Here is a 22,195-nt window from a genome sequence, read left to right as displayed (position 1 = left end):
GCACACGAGCCATCTGCTCCACTTGCAGCTTCCTGCTGGTGGACGGGAGCTCAGCGCCTCTCAGCCATATCTGTGTGGGGGGCACCCAGGGTGATGGGTGCGCTACCAGCCCCAGCTAAACCGGTGGCGCTGGGTGAGGTCTTCTCCCCGTGGAGCCTCTGTGGTCAGTGCTGACCAGGACCTCTGGGGAGTCATAAGGCAGGCTCAGGGTGTGTGGACAGACTCGCGCTTCCCGGAAACAGGAGCTTCTCCCGGTGTGTAACTGGGCTGCCTCCGGGAACGGTGGCTCCCAGCCGCTCTCTGCCCCAGGTGTGGCCAGGCGAATGACTTTCACAAGGTGAATGACCTTGATGAGCTGGACACTTCCAGACCTGAGCATTCGGAGCCTGCCTTTGCTGTGGGCTCCCGGCTCTGTGCTAGCGACATGAGCTCCCTCACGGTCCTCTGGCGTGGGAGGCCAGCCCCGAGTCCAGGGCATGCACACAACTGTCCACTCAACCAAGGACCGACACAAAACTAGTGTACACAGCCCTAAACCCATGGAGCTGCAACAGGCCCCAGACATTACCCAAGCCCAAGCACTCTGCATCTAGCTTTACTCTAAACGAGTATCTCTTCCCATTAATTAACACAGAGCTATTGTGATGGAAATGCCTTCTAGGCAATTTAGAAATTAGTCCCAGGATAAATATTTTAGAGGGGAAAAAATGAAGAATGTAAAATTGGAACAATTCATTGGTATGGAGTAAGCAAACTCTGAAAGAAAAAGAGCCGAGGAAAGCGACCATTTGTATCCCTGTTCAGAACATTAAAAACATCTGGAGGTAATCGGTGAGACAGCTTGAAATAATTTCCTCCTGAAATGTTTTGTTATTGCAATTTTCCTCTGATATGGTGTTTATTGGCACCATTAGTATTTCTGTTTTAATATGCAAATGATAGATTTTAACTGAATCATGAATTGATGAGAACTGTCATATTTATAGTGACAATACTAACAATCTTGTATATCAAAAGCCATAAACCTAAGTAGTGGATGGTGACGGAGCATGCCTGTCATCTTGGCTGTGGAGAAAGACTAGCCCAGGGAAAAAGCAAGATATGACTTCAAAACTAACCAAAGAAAAAGGGCACAAGACATGGCTCAAGTGACAGAGTACCTTTCCAGCAAGTATGAAGCCCTGAATTCAAACCCCAGTACCATAAAAAATATGAAATTATAGGGTATGAAAGCCAGATGTAAACTTAATTACCACATCCAACTGGCTTCAAATATATTTTGTCACGCAGGCGTCCTTTATAAGGAGCTCAAACTCAAAAACGGAGTGGCTGATCGATAGCTACTCCTCTCTGGGAAAACTGAGGCCTACAATTAAAATCAAGTCATTTCTGCTTGCTCAAGTTGGTGTGTTGTGTGTGTGTGTGTGTGTGCGTGCGTGCACACATATACTAGGCCTTGGACTCTGCGCCTCCTGCTGTTGCTTGGATTTTTCACTCAAGGCTGGCACTCTACCACTTGAGCCCCAACTCCACTTCTGCCTCTTTGGTGGTTAATTGGAGATTCGTTTGTCAGACTTGCGTGCTTGGCTTTGCTTCACTCTGCAGATCTCAGCCTGTGATTAAATGCATGAGCTATCAGCTCTCCTCATTCAAGCTGCCTTTTGTTGACTTGCTATCTAATACGCTCACTAGAGATGGCCAGCTTACAAAAGACACAGTAGCAAGAACCCCGAGCTGAGAACAGCTCAGACGAGAGACAGCCCAGGCCTCACCTCCTGGAAATGCCACCCAGCACTTTGTAATAGCTCATGTTTTGCAGAAGAACATCAAGACCCTGGGTTGAATGTGAAATTTCTTCCATTTTGAAGCCCTGGGAGGCAAGCAGAATCTGCTAGTAGACACAGGCCTGTGCCCTCAGCATCTCCAGGAAAAGACTCTGAGCTGCACTCTATAGTGATGCAAAGAAATTTTTTTAAAGTCTAAGAAAATGGAGTTATCAAACGCTTGTGCTGAGCTAGAACTAGAAGAAAGGCATCTCATGCAGCAATTCTTTTTCAAGGAAAGAAGAAAAGAGATCTAAGTACAACATAAAAAGTGAAGTAGAGCACCAGCAGCTCACACCTGTAATCCCAGCTACTCAGGAGATTGTAATCTAAGGATCGTGGTTCAAAACCAGCTCTAGAAGGAAAGTCCATGAGACTCTTATCTACAATTAACCACCAAAGAGCTGTAAGTCCCACTGTGGCTCAAGTGGTAGAATGCTAACCTTGAACAAAAGAGCTCAGGGACAGAGCCCAGGCCCTGAGTTTAAGCTCCAGCATGCACGCATGTGCGCACGCACACACACACACACACACACACACACACAAACACACATACACACAGGTGAAATTTCAAGAAAGAAACAATAAAGCATGAGCTTTGGTTTTGTCTCAGGTTTATTCTGAGGCTTTCAAGAACGATGACTATTTTAATAAAAAGAGCCACTTTCGGAAGTGTTCTTGCCAAAAATTAGTGTATACAATGCTTAACACTCCACGAACACTCCCTGGCACAGAGAGAAGCGGGAACTGAGTAGGAGATTGTATTATTGGATATTTCTAGAATCAAAAAGCAAAATGCAATTAAGTAAGCAATATTTGGGAAAGTATGGCACTGGAGAAGTAGCAAAATTGATCATGGAAATCAGAATTTAGAAAGTGTACCTTTAATGAAATCTGCCGCTTTCATTTAAGTACAGATTAATGCAAGTAAGGATGGTGTGAGTGACTTAACACACACAGCAAGCTTTTTGGCTTTTTTTTTTTTTTGCCATTCCTGGGACTGGAAATCAGGGCCTGGGCACTGTCCCCTAGCTTTTCCTCTCAAGGCTGGGGCTGTACCATGGGAGCCAGCTTTTTGCTGGTTAATTGGAGATAAGGAAGTTCATGGACTACCTGGGCTGGCTTTGAATATTGATTCTGAGATATCAGCCTACTGAGAAGCAGGATTACAGGCATGCACCACTAGTGCTTACCAAACATTTGACTCACTGCCTGTGGAGGCCATTAAAGTAGCAAGCCACGATGCAGGGCCTGGGGTCTAACAGCAGAGCAGGGGAGGCAGAACTGGAAGGAACAGAAAACACAGCAAGTCCATAAAACTGGCGGGAAGGAGATTCGAGGCAGAGGTAGATACTTAGACTGTAAGGTCCAGCCCCGGGAGGGCTCTGTGCAGATGCCCTCCATCTGTCTAAGTCTGTGCCCAGTACCTGAGTTACCTAGGTAACTGGCACACCTGGAGACAGTTACTGCCTCCTTCTCTGAGGTCACATCCAATCCACCTGGCCACACCTCCTGCCTTTCCCTACATAACCAGGCTCAACACAAGTCCCTGCTCTCATACTTTTCTCTATTACTCTTTCTTGCTCTTTTCTTTTTCCCATCCTCCTTTCCCCCTGTCTCCCCACAACTCCATCTTGGGTGGGCAGGCAGTTTGCTTTTCTCCCAATAAACTCCTTTCTGCCTGAACCATGTGGTGGGTTTCCTTTCCCGTGAACCTTCCGTAGACCACAGTTCACTGGCTGTGAATCCACTTTCTGACTGCATTCTGCAAAGATAATGCCGTCTATTAAAATGGCATTTAGCAACCAAACAGCGAGACACGGGGGGAAGCATTCTTGTCTCATTTGTTCATTTATTTGTCTGAGGAGGCAGGCTCTTGCTTTGTGGCTCAGCCCGTCCGGGAACTTGGGACTTTCCTGCTGCATGCAGCCTTTCAAATGCTTGGCCATCCTTTCCCTTGTGAGGAGAATGACTGTCCAGGCCAACGCATGCTCACTAGATAGGCGCAAAGTCTTTTTCTCAGATGGAGTCTGAACTGAGGTTAAGAAGAGCAATCACTGTTGATTGTAAGAGGGAAGTAATACGTGCTAATAAGTTGTGGAACATCTGATTAAAACACAGGTGAGCTGAGGGCTGTGATGGAGCTGATGGTGAAGTGCTGGCGGGGGCGGGGGCTGGGGGAGGCCTTCGCGGCTCAGGAAGTGGAAATAAGGAAAAGGAGGGGAGGGGGTAGGGGGCGGGCTCCCTAGAAAGAGCAGCTGGGGATGTTGTGACTTGCTAGGGGCAGCCAGCCGTCTTGCCCTGGCCTCTGTGGGGTGCTCCCTCCCCAAAGGGAAGCAGAGTGGCTGGGGGGGTCATGCATTTTGCAAGGCCTCTGTCCACCCTCTCCTCCTCCCCTCACCCCCTTCCCCTCAGCACCACAGCTCCATGGCTGGGCTTTTCCCAGCAGCCATCTGTCTCACTTTCCATCCCACAGGCGCATTTGCTTCTTCAGCTGAGTTTCACTCAACTTGTGTGTGTGTGTGCATGTGTGTGCGTGTGTGTGCCCATGTGTGCATGTGCGTGCCCATGTGTGCATGGGTGTGCATGTGTGTGTGTGTGCCTGTGTGTGCATGCCTGTGCATGTGCTGGTCTCGAGGCTTGCGTTTGGAGTGCTGTCTCTGCGCTTTCTTGCTCCAGGCTGGTGCTCTGGTGGTTAACTGGAAATAAGAGTCTCACAGACTTGTCTTCCTGGGCTGATTTTGAATCACAATCCTCAAATCTCAGCCCCCTGAGCAGCTGGAGTTACAGATGTGAGCCACCAGCATCTCTTTGGTTTTTCTTCAAATATTTACTTAACTTTATCTCTGAGCTGGTTCTTTTTTTTTCTTTTTACTATTTTGTTCTTAGTCACACAGTAGTAAATCTTTCATTTGTTGTTTCCTTAGTGGACTTCTTGTTATTAATTGCGGTGGGTGCTGAGGCTTGACTTTCTAGCGTCTGAGCCACACTCCCTGCTGTTGTCTCGATATTTTTCAGATGCCAGCTCACATGTAATGGGCCGGGGCCTGACTTCGGAGAGCCCGCTACCCGTGTCTTCCGCAGGGTTGGCCTTACAGGTGTGTTTTATGGCTGTAAATTATGAAGCAATACTTTCTTAATTTAGGATTTATCTCCATTGTTTCCTCTGTTTCTGGTTATCCGTGAGATTTGGGTAGGACAAGTGAATGTCAACAGACCAGACCAAGGATGCTGGGGAATAATTCACGTCTGCTCTCTTCACCTATCTAGCCTGGAGCTCAGAAGAAACGATTGGCTTCCTCTTGTCCATTGCAACTAGCTGGGACTCAACTGCACAGAAGTTAGGGCCCGGGCAGAAATGTCAGTACTTGTGGACAAAGCAACTGAGAAGCCCACGGAGCCATTACTCACAAGGAGGACGCTCCCTAGGGCAGGGTACCACAGAACTCGAAAGCCAGTGTTCCCATGCTGCTTCTCCTCCAAGCGGCCCTGAAGTGCAGGCAGAGCCGATCTCCTCTCCCTGCTGGAGCAGGCCCCGACCTCTCAGAGTGCCTGCAACTGGCTTTCCACACCGTCTCTGCAGTTGAACCGGTGATGGTGTTCCAAAGGCTTCTGTGGACCTGCAAGCACCGTGCCAGCTCACATGGACATGTGGTCCCCTGGCTTGGAGCTGCCCCACACAGAGCCCCTCTGCCACGGGTGAGAGGAGGAGGCTACACACACACACTCACACACGCGTGCACTGGGACCCTCACGTGGCCTGGCCCAGAGCTCCTCTTCCCTCCACGGGGAAAACCAGATGGCGGCACGCTCCTAGCCCACTCCAGTTCTGCGGATCCTGCTTTCTCCACCTTGCTTCTGCTAACGGTCTGCCATGTACAAAACGTCTCAGCAGTAGAAAAACAAGGCCGTCATTTCATTTTCCCGTGCTACCATATATATACATACGTGTGTGTATACACACATATATACATATATGTGTGTATGTATATATGTATATATATATATATATACATGTCCATACAATGGTACTTTGTAGTAGAGGATAGATTTATATATCTGTCTTACAATGTCTCAAGCCATTCAAATTCTTCACATTAAATCTTGTTACATGGCAACTAACTCATGTTCTCTCTAAAATCTTTTAACAGCTTTCCAAACAAAACCTATCAAAGACAATATACTTTTTGTAAGCCAGGCATGAACTTCTAATGCCTGTAATCCCAGCTACTTAGGAGGCTGAGGTGTGAGCTAATGCTACCATGTTTATTTTCATATTTAATATCTTTTAACCCACGAGTTAAAAAAATGCTCCAATTCTATATAGAGGCCCATCGCTGGTTATAGAATAGTCCATTACAGCCAAACTACACTCAAATTTTCATACCAAGACTGGTGAGAAAAGTGGGTCACCCTTATATTTGTAAAATATGGAAAACAGCTCCATGCGCTTGAACATGACAATGTTTTTCAAGGAGTGTGAGCCACTGTCCTTGAAATTACCTCATTTTCTCGATCATTACACATCCCATTCCCATGCCTTTACATCAAGATCATTTATCATTACTTTTTGGGGTACTCGTCCAAAAGTTCCTGTATAAAGTCCAAAATAAGTTAGGCTTTCATTCATATTCCCAAACACTATCCTAAGAAAAAAATAAATAAAATTAACCAGTGTCAAAATTAAGGATATAATACAATTATAACTGGTTGTCTTCTTCCCCTTTTCATGAAATATCTTTATAGAATGCAAAATAAAAGGTACTTTAGAAATCTATTATTCTAGGCATTTATTATCAAAGGTTACTTTTTCGAACCTATGCTTAAGTTTTGTGCCACTACATCAGAAACAGCCATTACCGCCTGGTGGAAGCTGACAACTGCAGGTACTCAATGAGAGATACAACCAGGGCACCAAGGCCAGGACTGAGGTAAACCAAGCTCCATGTCCATGGGTAATATAGGCTTCAAAAAGCAATGACCACACGCATCCTCCCTCCCGCCTGTCTTTACCCACCTGCCTCATTAAGATCACTAGTCAACTTTCACTACTGTGCACTGAGCTGTCATCCATTGGCCGTGTATTTATCTATGATCTATCACCTGTGTATTTGTCATCTATCATATCTACTGTCTTTTTATATGTCACCTATCATCTATAATTTTACCTATGTATGTCATCTACCCTTCATCTTTTGATCTTATATCCACCTACTATCCATCTACCATATATCTATTTATCTCTATATCCCTCTACCTGTCAACTATCATCTATTTTCATGTGTCCTATGACATCTATCATCTCTATCATCTATCTATCCTACCTGTCCTATCTACCTATCTATCAATCCAATTAACCTTCTATCTATCTACCTACCTACCTGCTTGTTAACCACACTTTTTTTTTAATCTATGTTGTCTTCATAACTTGGCACACACCTAGGCAGAACTTGAGACCCTATCTCAGTACAACAAGGGGCTGGGGAAGTGGCCAAGCAGTAAAGTTCCTGCCTAACAAGCTTGAGGCTATGAGTTCAAATGCAAGCACCACTCCCCATATATGATTTGTTACATCCTGCACACCTAGCTCATTCCAGGAGAAATGAAAACAAACTAGGGCAAAGGAGGACACTTGCCACGAAGAAATAGACAGCATTTATCCAACTGTATTACACTTTAAAGTGGCCCTTTTGTCTTCTGGGTGGAATCTCTACATTCAGACATTCTGACACAGAGTGCAATCCCGGAGCCTCACAGACAGACCGCTGTCCTGTGCTGCCACCTAGCAGATACCTGTAGCCTGAGTCAGAGAAAGGGGACACAGAAAGCAGTAGAACAGAACAGACCTGGACTGGGCCAGGTTGATAGCAAGGATGTCAGCATATGGCCGGCAGAGACTGTCCGAGACAGGCTGCAAACCTCCCTCCACTTTTCTGATAATTATTATTTCTAAAGTCTTCTTTTTAATTGGTTACATTGTGTAATGTTACAATATTTTAAATTATGCAACTAAAGTCCCCCCATGTAAGTGGAATGATACAGGAATTTTGATGTTATTCAAATAACAATATTTCCACAATTATGGCATAGCCCTGGGAGGCTATGCATGGTGGGGCAGCCAAGAGAGCTCAGGGAACTTCTGTTTCAAGATGTCTGCAACCAAGTTTTGGTGTGTCTCTGAACTATCAGCATGCTGGTAATTGTGTATCGACATCCTATACCCCCTTTCTGAGCCGTTTATCCGATCTACCCCTGTTTATGCACTGTCCTCTCCAACCGCTACCACACAGCATGAGCTAGATTAACTTTCTGCTGAGGAGAAGAATCTACTGGCAGAACTCAACCCTTTTTCCTGATAAAAGCTTAAAAACCAGAATTAGTATGTAAGGATAATTACAAAACATATCTCTGGCTACATTATGAAAGCACTTAGCTGGAGATGATAACACTTTAAAACAAGTCCATCTACTGTAACCTCTCTGTACGTCAGTTTGATAATAAAAATTTGAGAAAAAAAAAACAAGTCCATCATGCTTCACTTTCAAAGAGCTTCAAGCTTATCTTTCAATGGTACTCCGATAAATATGCATAGGAATTTACATATATAGGAGTAAATTTTAAGTGAGAGAAATAGTAATTTCAGTGACTGTGGGTGATCTGTGACTTGAAAGGAAAACCACATATCAACTTCCAATATTTCCTGCACAAGATAACTAAATGTATATTTCCTGACATAACTGAGCTTTCAAGCTAGGGTGTTAACTGTGGTTCATCAGGAATGCAGCGTGAACACCCAAGCATTTTTCACTGAAGTCATCTTAAAATTATGCTAAATGACAACAGATGAACTGATATCTAAAATACAGGTTCATTTGAAAATGTAACAACATGCAGTGGCTATTTCATGCATGCCAATTAGAAACTTTATTATCCAACAAACATATTAAGGATCTTAAAAGAGTGAACTTATGCCTAAAAAGTAGTAAATCCGACATTAAGATTTACTGTATATTTTTACTGCTAAATGTATGCCTACCTGAATTACAAGGTGATATATATATATATATGCATATGCATATATATGTATGTGTATTTACATCTAGTCTATGGAAAGCATCATTTTGGCATTTATAGTACACTGAAATCTAGCATGGATAGTGCTATTCATATTTTGTATAAAAATTTCAGCTGATGTGCTACAGTTAAGAATTCTCCAATCTTATTTTTTCTCAAGCAAATCCCTATGGTCAACAGAAGAAGAAATTGACTAATGGTTGGCCCTCACTGGGTACACTAACTCTCATTGTTCCAGCTGCTAGAAAGCCACATGTTCATAACAAGTCAGCTGCCCTAGAATGGCTTTCTAAAGACTTCTTTTTAATTGGTTACATTGTGTAAATGTTACAGTGTTTTAAATTATGCAACTAAAGTCCTCCCATGTAAGTGGAATGATACAGGAATTTTGATGTTATTCAAATAACAATATTTCCACAATTATGGCATATAAAATCATTAGTGTTGGGGCTAGAAGGGTATATATTTGTAATAATAAAGAGGTGATGTTTAGGGGTGGAATATGGCCAATGGTAGAGTGCTTGCCTTGTACACATGAAGCCCTGGGTTTGATTCCTCAGCACCACATATTTAGAAAAGGCCAGAAGTGGCACTGTCGATCAAGTGGTAGAGTGCTAGCCTTAAGTGCTCAGGCCCTGAGTTCAAGCTCCAAGACTGGCAAAAAAAAAAGAGGTGTTATTTACAAAGTACATTAGAGATTAAGATCAGAATAAAATTTACTTATGGGAAAATACACTTTTTCACATACACAAATATGAAAGAAATCAAAAGGAAAAGATGAATAATACCTTAAGATTTTGGAACTACTTTTCCAATTATGTATATATATATTTTGCCAGTTGTTAGGTGTGAACTCTGGGTCTGGGTGCTGTCCCTGAGCTCTTCAGCTCAAGGCTGGCACGCTACCACTTGATCCATAGCTCCAGTTCTGTTTTTCTGGTGGTTAACTGGAAATAAAAGTCTCATGGACTTTCCTGCCCAGGCTGGCTTTGTACCATGATCCTCCTGATCTCAGCTTCTTGAGTAGCTAGGATGACAGGCATGAGCCACTGATACCCAGCTTCCAATGATAATTTTTAAGTTATCTTTACTTCCTTTTGTTTTGACTGGCATTGATATCTACAATATCTCAACGCCCTTTTCTTGGGACAAGTGACATAGCTGCTCTTTGTAATGTGAGAAAAAATAATTTTATGCTCACAATGAGACTGTGGTAGATTGCTTGCCTAGAATGCATGAGGACCTGGGTTCAATTCCTCAGTACCACATAAAAAATAATAATAAAATTATATTCAAAAAATAATAATTTTGATCTTATTACTTCCTCTCACGAAATACTTTCATCCCCAAAATCTTGAATCACTATTATTTAAAAACCTAAGTATGTATCAACTTCACTTTCAGTAATTGAGCATTATTATAATTAAGAAAATAGCTCAAAGTTTTACTGGAGTAAGACTGGATTGACATTTTACTCTTTTTTCAAATATGATAATACTTATTTTCAGGGCCCAGGCAAATAAAACATTGAAAATTAATTAATAACTTTCCCAATTATTTTAAAGATAAAAACAAAATTAAACATTCCCTAGCTAGGAAGTGAACTTTTCACCTCTTTCCTTTTTATACATCTCTTGTGTCTTCTAATATTAAAGATGCTTAATCTAACTATAAACTATTTTTATCTAATTTAAAGACATTGTGCCAACTTAAAATAATTAACTTATACAGGAAAAGATCATTGCAATTTCAGTTTTATTTTGATCCTGTATAATCGTAATTATGGAACAGATTGAGAAGCTAGTTATGTTAATGGGGTGCTAAGTGAAGCTCAAAGCAATTAAAGCCTTTACCATCTAGGCCTTTGTACCACAAGACATTCACAGTTTTTTTAGAACAGATATTAAAAATAGACTACATTTATATTTAAGCAAATAGATTAGTGGAAAATGTAAATTTTTAAATGTATACATGTTAATGGCAGGTATTTCATAAGCTTTGCATGGCTTAGAGCAGGTCAAATATCAATGCTTCCATTTTAATCACCAGGTTTCCTGGGGGAGAGAAGGCTAAAGAGGTTTTAAATAGTCAGCTCAGTTAAAGAAGAAAACACTAGAGTTGGAAATATGGCCTTGTGGCAAGAGTGCTTGACTCGTATACATGAAGCCCTGGGTTCATTTCCCCAGCACCACATATATAGAAAATGGCCAGAAGTGGCACTGTGGCTCAAGTAGCAGAGTGCTAGCCTTGAGCAAAAAGAAGCCAGGGACAGTGCTCAGGGCCTGAGTCCAAGCCCCAGGACTAGGCAAAAAAAAAAAAAAAAAAAAGAAGAAAATACTATTACTTGGGGCATGTACATATCCTTCTGGTGGGACACACTAAAAGTCAGAAGTAGCCAGGCACCAGTGGCTCACGCCTATGATCCTAGCTACTCAGGAGGCTGAGATCCGAGGATCAGGGTTCAAAGCCAGCTTGGGCAGGAAGGTCAGTGAGACTCTTATCTCCAATTAACCACAAAAAAAGCTTCAAGCCACAGCTTGAAAAACGGTAATGTTGAACACAAAAGCTCCTGAACAGTTCCTAGGTCCTGAGTTCAAATCCCAGTACTGACAGAAAATTTAAAAGTAAAAGTTATAGGCAGCATGAAAAGACAGAGTACTAAGTGTGTATAAAAAGATATACTTTGGGGGCATAAAAGCTTATCAAGTTGAATGAGGGACAAACATGGCATTTGTCTCTGCAGATAGGTGGCAAAGGGGAAAGGTTAAGACCGTGGCCTTGAATTCAGCCCGGTCCCTTCTCAGTGCAGTAACACAGGTCAGGACACACACACACACACACACACACACACACACACACACACACACACACACACACCCTTGTCTTGGTCTCTTTATCTAGAAAAGGGAATTTGATGATAAATGTCACTACATGAGTGTACCTGGAAGGCTGGAAGGAGCAGCTAACATTTCCCTGAGACTTGGAGTGCGATTAATTGGCACTGTGATTATGAAATGCACAAACCATCATGTCAGATAAGGAAAGTGGAAGGTAAAGAATCCTATCGTGACATCATTACCAACTGAGAATTGACTTACATACATCGTAAGTCTGAGACACTGTAAGTAAATACGCTGATATAACTTGAATTTATCAAGGAGTGAACCCAAAGTCTGTATAGAGTTCTATCTACTAAAAACATCCCTGTATTGTTCAAAGGCACAAAACATGTGTTTTAACAGAATGTGCATCAAGTGGTTGCATTTGTCTTGACTTGTAAGGACTTGAGCACTTCATGCAGAGGGCACAGGTCTGTGTTTTGTGTCGCCACTACTTTTCTTGGTGGGAATGGAGTGCAGATGGTAGCTAGACTGAAGGTGTCATCTGAATCAGGCCAGCTGGGACTTCCGAGGAGGATGACAACAGCTCCTAGACCACGTCTCCTCTGAGCCCCACAGAGTGATGAGGCTTTGTTCCCTTCACATCTCCATAGTTTAGTCTGTGTCCAACATGGAAATCTAGAAAAGGTGAACACAGAGACCCATGCTTCTTTACCCGTGGGTCTCTCCCTTCACAGAAAATACATAGTTGCGTAAAGTTGCTATTCCACTCTTAGGACAGATTGATCTCTACTCCTTCTGCAAATACTAATGCTGGAGTCTGCCAGGAAGCAGAAGGCAAGGCATCAGGTGTGGACCCAGAAGTTGCTGGTGTAACTGATGGAGGGAGGAGGCTGATATGAAGGGAATCCAGACATTGCCGAGTTTCGTCTACATGTGCGCCGCCCTGGAGCTGAACATGACGACATCACATTTCATGTTCTGTGAGACGCTCAGTCTCCATTGTTTTTTTGAAAAACTCAGTTAAGAGAACCCCTTGCACTGTTTGTGCACTAGTCCTCTTGCATAGACTACATTAAAAGAGGGAATTACACAGATATGTTCTGTCTCAGAGATGCAGAAATAGTTGCTTAATCTTGTGTACATCCCTGAAGGCCACAAACTTCACAAGGACTGTGTACCAAATTCTAAGTCATTTCCACAGGGAGCCCAAATTCTTGTTCCTTCCACCAACACAGAATATAAAAAGAACCCCCAAAACAATGTTTTCTCAACATCCAAAGATCAGCCTCCTGCATTAAAATGTCCAGGCTAGTAAACACCCAACAACTGGCACCGTCCCTCAACATGAGAGACTGCCATGGTACTTCATTCTCACCCATGGCCGGGCCTGCATAGACACTTAAGTACATGTGTGGATAGGATTGAGGTCCGAGGCCAGGCCCGGGCAAAACTCTACGACCTCATTTCAAGGATGACTAATGCCAACATGAGCTGAGGGCATGTCTTGCAAGGCCCTGCTCAAGTCCCAGCTCTGAGACAGACAAGAGGCAGGGAATAAGAGAGCTGGAAATCACCTTAGAGTACTGAAGCATGCTCAGCGTACACGTATCTGCCCACAGACAATGACGCAGCTATGTGTGAGCATGTTACACGTCAGACACGCATGCTCATGAGATCTGAATGGGCAGTTCACTCCACCTCTGAATTTCCTTCTGAGCAGAAAATAAATAATTCTCTTCAAGCAGAAAGTGTTTGTTTTCTTCTTTAATTTCTCAGTTGCTGCATGGATTCTCTTCTCTCTTCTGACTCCTGGAGTGTGTCTCACTAATTAATGAGCATATTATAATACGAACTTCTTGACAAAAGGGAAACAAATGGTAGACACAGCCAGGAAGAACATGAGCACTGTCAGCAAAGAATTAACTCTGGGAGGAAGGAAGGCAGAGAGGCTGAAAGTTCCCCTGGCCTTGTTCTCCTCCCAACCCCCAGGGGAGGTAAGGCCACTTGGGTGACAAAAGCCCACCTCCTCCAGGGGAGGCTAATTATTGCTACATAATTAACCTCACAAGAAAATGGTTCAGATCAATGAAGCAGTGTTTACTGGGGTGATTACAAGCTCTTAGAATGGCTATGAAAGGTATTTGTTTACATAATTACCAACATGGACAGTAACAATGGATTCTTGGTAAATTGTTGCAATGACTAATCTAGATACCAATTTTTACAAATCACAGCCTCTGTATTTTGTAATGCTATTGCTGTACAAAGGGGGAGGGGGAGGAGGGAGAGACACTGATGGCACAAGGGAAGGAGGAATAAGAAAAGAGGTGGAAGCAGAGAGAAATATCTGCAGAAAAGGTCAGAGCCACGTCCTGACCTCAGGAGGAATTGCCATGCTAGGAAGAACTATTTCCATTCAGCTTTGTATCAATCATGGGTCAACAAAAGACCACCACACCTGCTGTCTAGCTCAGTTTCAATACACACAAAAACTCAAACTCTGTGGATACATTTTGAAAGAGTGGTATGCTGCATAAAGACAGGCTCTTTAGTTTCTCTGGTATTTGTTTTAGCTAGGCTGGAACAAAAATATTGTCATAAGTACCTAAAATGAATCTCAAGGTTGATAGCTTAAAGTTCAAATACAGCCACCTCCAGAAAACAACCCCGTGGGGCGAGTTTCCCCATACAGGGATGCGGTTGCTTCTGTTGAGCAACAGACTACACCACCCATATGCCTACCAACCCTTTGCACAATCACACCAAATCCTCGACCCTCCTTGCAAGGCTGCTGACACAGGTAGTCTTGCTCCGAAGTGAGAAGGCAGCCATGCCCTTGCCCCGAGCCCATTAAAGGTGTGTACGGCTGTCACAGTGGGCCAGAACTCAGAGCAGGGGCTCCACGTGGCTCAGGCTGACGAAGAGGCCCAGAGGCCTGCCTGGTCGGGAGGTGGCCATCCGGACAGCTCCGGAGCAGGGAACAGGGTCATTTCTGGCCGCCCCCACCAGGCAGACCCTCCAGTATAATCGTACGCACATACAGCAGGGGCCTGGACCCTGGACTTCCTTCTGCAGGAGGCTGGAACACCCCAGTGGCATCCTGAACCCTGACATGTGGCCACCAAAGCCAATGGCCTTTGAGCTACTGCCAAGGAGCCACCCTCAGGGAGGGAGGGGGTCCATCACAGGTGAAGAGCCCCAGGAACTAAACCTGCCTTGCTCTAACAATCTTGGTTTCTATCTGAAAGCTTGGCTGTGTGCACCTCAACAGAAAGTGAGGAGAGGCCGTGTGTGAGCCTCATGTGGAAGGCGTGGTGCCTGCACATCTGGCAGCAGAGGAGTGAGAAGGGTTCTAAGGAAGAAAATTCCAGAAGGATCAAGGCAATCCAACGGCTGAGCACAGCTGTGTGGAGTCCGCTAACCGGCAGGGCTACGGGTGCAGGGCTATGCGGCAGCTCTGTTGCTCCCTCTGGGAGCTGGGGCCAAGGCCCCGTGGAATCCAGCCAGACCAGGGGCAAGAGGAGAAATGCCTATCATTGCATATCCAATCCCCCACTACATTATTTTGCCTAAGTCAGGTCTGATGTTGAAAGAACCAATATTTTTGGTGTGGCGGTACTGGGGCTTATACTCAGGGTCTATGTGTTCTTCCTTAGCATTTTTGCTCAAGGCTGGTGCTCTGCCACATGAACCACACTGCCACTTCTGGCTTTACAGTGGTTAATGGGAAAGAAGCATGTCAGGGAATTCCCTTCCCCGGGCCAGACTCCCAAGTGGCTAAGGTGATCGTGCCACGCTAGCAAATCAGCATCTGCTCTGCTTCTCAGTGACCATCGTGGTGGTTTTGTAGTTTCTGTAGTCACAGGATGCACAGGCAAGCACATGAAATATTTATTATGCCTCATAATTCACTATGCTCACTAGAATCAATTGAACACCAAATACAGTTATCAGAAATTTCCCAGGAAACCACAAGAGACTAAGAAGCCATCCATTTCTCAGAATGCTGTTTCATGCAGAGCAAAGCCTTAAGTCTCTGTTCCATGCAAAGAGAGTGAGGCGGCTCTGGGGGCTGACACCACCTTGCTCCAAAGTCACGACACCTGTGGGAACGCACGAGGCCCCCTGTACTGGTTTCACTTCTTGGGTCTTGTAAGTTATTATAGCTGAGAAGAGTCCAGGAGAGCAGATCTCATCTGCAATGGGAGTTGCCCCCATGATCCCCAAGCCCCACCCCAGCCCGCCCCAGGGCCAGGGTGCAGGCATAAAGAAACAAAGTTGGCCAGACTGAAGTGCAGAAAGTTATACAAACTGCTGATCTCTGTCTTCCCAAGTTATTTTCTTTTTCACCTTACAATTCTCATAGGTGGAAAATACAAGAGCAGACACATTCAGGATATCCAAAAACCAGTAAACATTTATGACTATGGCCAATTAAATATATATATTTATATTATATATATATTTGTGATATATATATATATATATATCATAAAGCTGCATTCCTAAACAAGTTCAGTAAAATAAAATTAACCTTTTTGGGTTGGGAATATGGCTTAGTGGTAGAGTGCTTGCCTTGCATGCATGAAGCCCTAGGTTCGACTCCTTAGTACCACATAAACAGAAAATGCTGGAATTGGCACTGTGGCTCAAGTGGCAGAGTGCTAGCCTTGAGCAAAAGAAGCTCAGGGACAGTGCTCAGGCCCTGAGTTCAAGACACAGGACTGGCAAAAAAAATATTTTTCTTTCCATCTTTCCTTCTTTCCTTCCCTCCCTCTCTCCTGCCCTCCCTTCTTTTCTTTTCTGTCTTTCCTCCTTTCTCTTTTTTTTTGCTATTTGAGCAATTATCAAAATGTTATTTTTTAAGAGTAAAAATAAAAGTTTTAAAAAAATACCTCAGTTTTCCTTTAGAAACAAGAAGAAACACTGACATGTCTTATTCCTTTGTAGGGCTTATATTTATGGCCTGAAAGCACTGTTCCTGAGTGAGTTTTGTTGTTGTTGTTGTTGTTGTTTGTTCAAGGCTAGCATAGTCTGCCACGGGAGCCACAGTTGTATTTCTAGTTGTCTTTGTTTGTTTGTCTTGGTGCTTAACTGAAATAATAGTGGCTTCCTACTGACCGGAATTCTCAGGTCTCAGCCTCCTGAGTAGCTAGCAGGACAGGTGTGGGCCACCAACACCCTGTTACTAATTGTTTCTTTAATGTGTGCCTTTTGTTTTTGCTATGCTTTTATGAGTAAGAACAACAAGAAAAATAAAACTTGAAGCAACACCTGAAAGTGTCTTTAGGTATTTATTTTTGTTATGTACCTTTCCATCTTTACAATGATCTTAATTCACAACTAAATCTTCATCTGTCAGGAATTTTTATGTTTAATTTGGGAGACTTGAAGTTTGGTCAGCTATGCAAAGGTTTTTTTCAGATTTCTCAGAAATGACCCATGTTCCGGCTTCACATTAACATTTTAAAATTACTTTTGAGGTCTAAGAGGATAGATGATCCAAAAACCAAGAGGTAAATGTAGAAAAGCTTCGTGCGGCTAAGATAAATCAGTCATTACGGAGCTGACATCTTCCTTCAGGGGAGGCAGAATAATGGAGATAGGAACCATGGGAGAAGGCAGCCACGATATTCAATGCAAACAGGTGACAATGGAGGCAGGTACACCGAAAGGACAGGTGTGTGTGGGAAAGACGGGAGGAGTGTCACAGAGCTCATGTCGGTCTAGAGGGCGCTCTACTCATAAACTGATGTGCTGGACTGAAACCACTGTACAATTGCTTAAAGACAGTAAAAACAAACTAACATCACTGAACTAAAGAAGCGATCTACTGGCTTTACTTTTCATTATGATTTCCTCATTATTTAGTTGGACTGAATTTGCAAAACACTGTACGTAAAGTCTTCAGTAAATTCCACACAAGGACAACAGAAAAGAAAAAAAGAAAAAGCTGGGTTTTGGCTCAGTCTCCTGGCTAGAGCTGCACAGCTGGCTCGGGCCTGCTCCACGCTCCATGGATCCTTGAGTCCTTGCCGGCCACAGGGGTGAAGGAATATGATGGGGAGGTGATGACAGGGCCCCAGAAAGAGAGGCTGGGTGCCCAGTGCAGCCACTGGTGAAGGAAGGCAGCCGACTGCCCACCGCCCCCCATACGCCCCCCCACCCACAGACAGACCTCAGAGGAAGTGAGCAGCCCAGCGCAGCCCTCTCCCATCCTCAGTGGACGCTTCTCAAACAACCCAAAGATGGGGGACTCTGGTTCCCCACAATGCAGATGTCCCCAACTAAGGTCAGATTCCAAATAGATCACAGATATGCAAGCAGACCCTAGACTTGAACCACACCGCTCTTTCAGTGCAATGGCTTAGACTGAAAGTGGGTCATTTTCCTTGTGTTTCAGCAAAATGACAAAATGACACAACCAGAAAATGTTAATATGTCTCTGACTTCTCAGTTCTCATTAACTGGATTGAGAAGAAAGTCTCCAGGCACTGGCTCGTTATTTTCTTTGTGATTTCTCATTCATCTATACTCCTGGCCTCTTGTTGGATGGAAGAAGTTAACGGGACAGGGTAAAGGCATTAGCATGTGGAATGACAGGTTGAAATGCTGCCCTTACTTGCCACTACCTGAAGACTCAGCACCTGTTATGTGAAACAAATAATGCTTTTTATTTTATTTTGTGGTAACAAACTCTAGTTTGATTCAAGAACCACTTGGCTTTTGTAGGTAAAATATGCCAGAGTAATTCAGAAGAAAAACATACCCAATGGAAGACGCTATCTTGATAATTCACTTTCACAACAGAACGGGTGTGTGTATGTGTATGTGTTTGTTGTGGGGTTTGAACTCTGGGCCTGTGAGCTGTCCCTGAACTCTTCAGCTCAAGGCTAGCACTCTACCACTTGCGCAACAGTGCCACTTCCGGTTTCCTGGTGATAAATTAGAAATAAGAGTCTCACGGACTTTCCTGCCTACGCTGGCCTTGAACTGCAATCCGCAGATCTCAGGTTCCTGAGTAGCTAGCATTACAGGCATGAAGCACTGGCACCTGGAAATATAATTGTTTTATTAGGAAATAAAGGATAAATAAAAAGATATCTGCAGCTGGATTGCAAATCAAGTATCTTAATTTTTAAAGAAATCTAATCATTGGCATATTTCCATCAGCTGTAGATGAACACTTGTAGATAGAATCTTGCTGAGGCTCATGTTGGTAACCCTGTACGCCAAGTACACATAAGACTCTGTGTTTCTCAATGCTAGTCATTCACCAACATTGCCACACAATGAGGTTTTTCTGCGTAAACGTGCATACATACATATCTGTGTGTAATACATATATATGTTATATTATAGATATAGATGTATGTATACGTATATAGATAGATATAGCTGGATATATGTGAGAAGTACTTCCTAAGTTATCTGGCACAAGCACAATCATGGCATTAGGTTTGTCCTGGCCTATAATTTTAGTAGTCGCCTACTGTCAGCATATTTAGAGTTCCTCATGAAGAGTTACAAACAGAAGCCCTAAAACTGTCTTCAGAGTACTCTTTTCTTCCCAAGAGATTGCACATATTTATGTGTCTTCCACTTGTGTATTGGATGGTTTGGGAAATTATGCTATTATGCAAAACTAGAAGACAGAGGGACACAGCAGGAACTCGGACAGGGAGGAGCTGGGGAGATTCCTTAGCAGGCTTCTCCCATGTTGCCATGGTCAGCAAGCCATACTTATCATTAATATTGTCAAATAAATACATAGGGAATAAAGAATGCTTCTCAATGGTTTCACTCTTTGGTTTGTTTATATGTTGTTTAATCATACTAAGTGAAGTGAGACAGACCCACAGAAGCATAGACTGTATGGTTTCCCTCACTGAGAATTATTAGTACATGTCCAAGATGATCCTAGCAGAAGATCACGATAGCTCAATAGCTATGTCCATATGAACACATAAGATGATGCTAAGCGAAATGAACTCCAAGTTATGGAAACAAGTGGTTTATCGTTGTTATTTTCAGCATATGGTGTGAAATTATGCCCTTTCTCTTTTGTATATCTTTCCCACAGTTTACCCCTGATGTCACCGTGACTGATTTGGTTCCCTGGATATTGTATAGATATGTATTGGAACTAGGGAAGGGAAGGGGAGTATCAAAATCGAGAGACAAAGGACAAAATGATAAACAATGCAACAGCAATACTTACAAAACTGTATGCTGTAAGCCAACGGTACAACTCATGGTGGGAGGAAAATGGGGAGGGGGAGGCGGGGGAAAAGTGAGGGAGAAGGTAACAAGTTGGATGAGAAAGTACAGAAGTCCTTTATGTATGAAACAGTCACCCCTCTGTACATCATCTTCACAATAAAGAAATGAATTACAAAAACGTTATTTAAAAACTTCTTGGTGCTCTGGAATCACTCCTCCCTGAAGGGAGGTGGGCAGGACCTCAATGGGGCCCAGGCCCCCCCTAAAGAGGGGACTGAGCCACAGGTGCCTGTGAGGGGCCTCTGATCTCCCTGCCTTTCTGCTTGAAAATTTCCAGGTCTGGGGGGGGGGGGGAGGGAGGGCAGAAGTGTGATGGAATTTCACAGCTCAAGCTGAGGTATGCTCTGTGTGTGTGTGTCTGTGTGTGTGTGCGTGTGCGCGTGTGCGCGTGTGCGCGTGCACGCGCGCGCAAAGCATTGTGAAATCACTGAAAGAGGATAAGAGGTCAGGATGCGCGGAGTGAGTGCATGCCCTGTGTTCTCATAGAGTGTGGATATATATATATATATATATATATATATATATATATATATATATATATCCATTTTCATGGGCCTTATTGCTGCTGTGCTCTCCTTTAGCTTTTCACTCAAGGCTGGTGTCTATCACTTGAATCACACCTTCATTTCCCGCTTTTTGGTTACATAGACCTTCCTGTTTGGGCTGGTTTTGAACCAGAATCCTCAGATCTCTGTAACTCCAGTGGCCAGGCATAACACCCCACAGCTGGACAGAGGTTGTGGGTGGGGCCCCAGAAGCTTCCCCCCTCCACCCCACCCCCTCGCAGCTCTCCAGCCCCACCCTGTGACTCCTGTGACAAAGTCAGGAGAACAAGCTTCCTACACCAGGCCAGCCTTCCTTCTTAGCCAGGGAACTTGAACACTGCACATAAACCTTGCGTTTATCTCCTCGGTGACTTGGATGATCGTGTGAATATGTTTGCACAGGAAATTTGAATCATCACATAATATACCACCTCATTTCAAGAGCCAGCGCTCTGAGTTTTCATATAAAATGAAGATACCTGGAGTAAAAAGTAATGTCTAAGCTGCCCAATTCCACAACATCATGAGCCTTGAAGGGCTATCAGAGGACCTTTTGTATTCTATCAGTGATGTCAAATATTGAAGATCTAATGTACTTTGCATAAATAAATTTGAGCAACTCCACTGTCATGATGTTCACATGGCCTCTCGGCACTGCCTCCTCCCCGACAAACTTCTGCTGGGATGAGGTGAGAAAGGCAGACTGTCTCAGCATTGCGGGAAAAGGATTACTGTGTCAACAGGACCTACAGCGCCCCATCTTTGGGGCTTGCTGTACCTAAACCAACAGTCTGAAATTCCGAGCATACAGGGCGGAGGCCGCACGGTTGGTCCCTGGCTGGCTGGGCCCCTGATGTCTCCCTCTTACATGAACTTCATGTCCAGCTCCAGCTTCATCCGGATGATGATGCCAGCACCCTCATGCAAGCATCTACATGGGCCCTCGGTTCCTATCCTGACGCAATGTACACACCCAATGCATAGAGGTCACTCCTGATGGTCAAGCTGCATATCGACCTGGCTCTAGCACCTTCCTTAATTCCCAGCTCGGTCCCCCGCCACCAACCCCTGCCCCGCGACAACCAGTCCAGCTTGCTGCCCATACCTCCTGGCCTTGGCCCACTTCTGGATGGACGCTGAGACTGGAGCCCATTTGATGCCAGGATTAAGAACACAGAGGGAAGCCATGGGCTTCCGAGTGAGGGAGCCGGGCTTTGTGGGCTGCCTGAGTGGTCTCCAGCACCCTCTGTGCCTCCAAAGCTGCAGATTCCGGGGGGGGGGCACTAATTAATTTTAAATACCCTCCCGGCAGCCACAAAGCACAGCCCTGGGACTTTCACTGGAGAAAGGAGCTCCTGTAATTTAAAGCCACTTTGCTGGTCTTTAGTCTCAGCTGCTGGCTAACAGGAACCTGTAGAAATGTTTGAAGGTGTTCACACACACACAAACACACACACACACACACACTGCCATATGAAGCTTGATCTTAGCACTGCATTTATTTCCTACCATGTCCTCTCCCTTTCTGCCCTCCCCCCCGCTGCGACAGTGGGGTCTCCTTGGTCATCTTGGTGGATGAGAGGTGGATCAGGTGTGCAGGGCTCTCTAGATCCCAGCAGGGCCAGGC

At 44.2% G+C, this 22,195-nt stretch overlaps 1 long non-coding RNA gene across 1 annotated transcript; it reads right to left on the bottom strand.

Moving 5' to 3' along the window:
• Positions 1–943: 943 nt before the first annotated feature.
• LOC125342519 lies at positions 944–21,918 on the bottom strand. The gene is made up of 3 exons (XR_007209239.1): positions 21,909–21,918; positions 6,876–6,881; positions 944–1,078 (listed from the first exon to the last, which is right to left on the bottom strand). It is a non-coding gene; the product is annotated as an uncharacterized LOC125342519 (long non-coding RNA).
• Between the last annotated feature and the right edge of the window lie 277 nt (positions 21,919–22,195).

Source organism: Perognathus longimembris, chromosome 26, assembly GCF_023159225.1.
Source record: "Perognathus longimembris pacificus isolate PPM17 chromosome 26, ASM2315922v1, whole genome shotgun sequence".
NCBI lineage: Eukaryota > Metazoa > Chordata > Mammalia > Rodentia > Heteromyidae > Perognathus > Perognathus longimembris.
The sequence above is the reverse complement of the archived record's forward strand: the minus strand, read 5'-3'. Positions and strand labels throughout refer to the sequence as shown.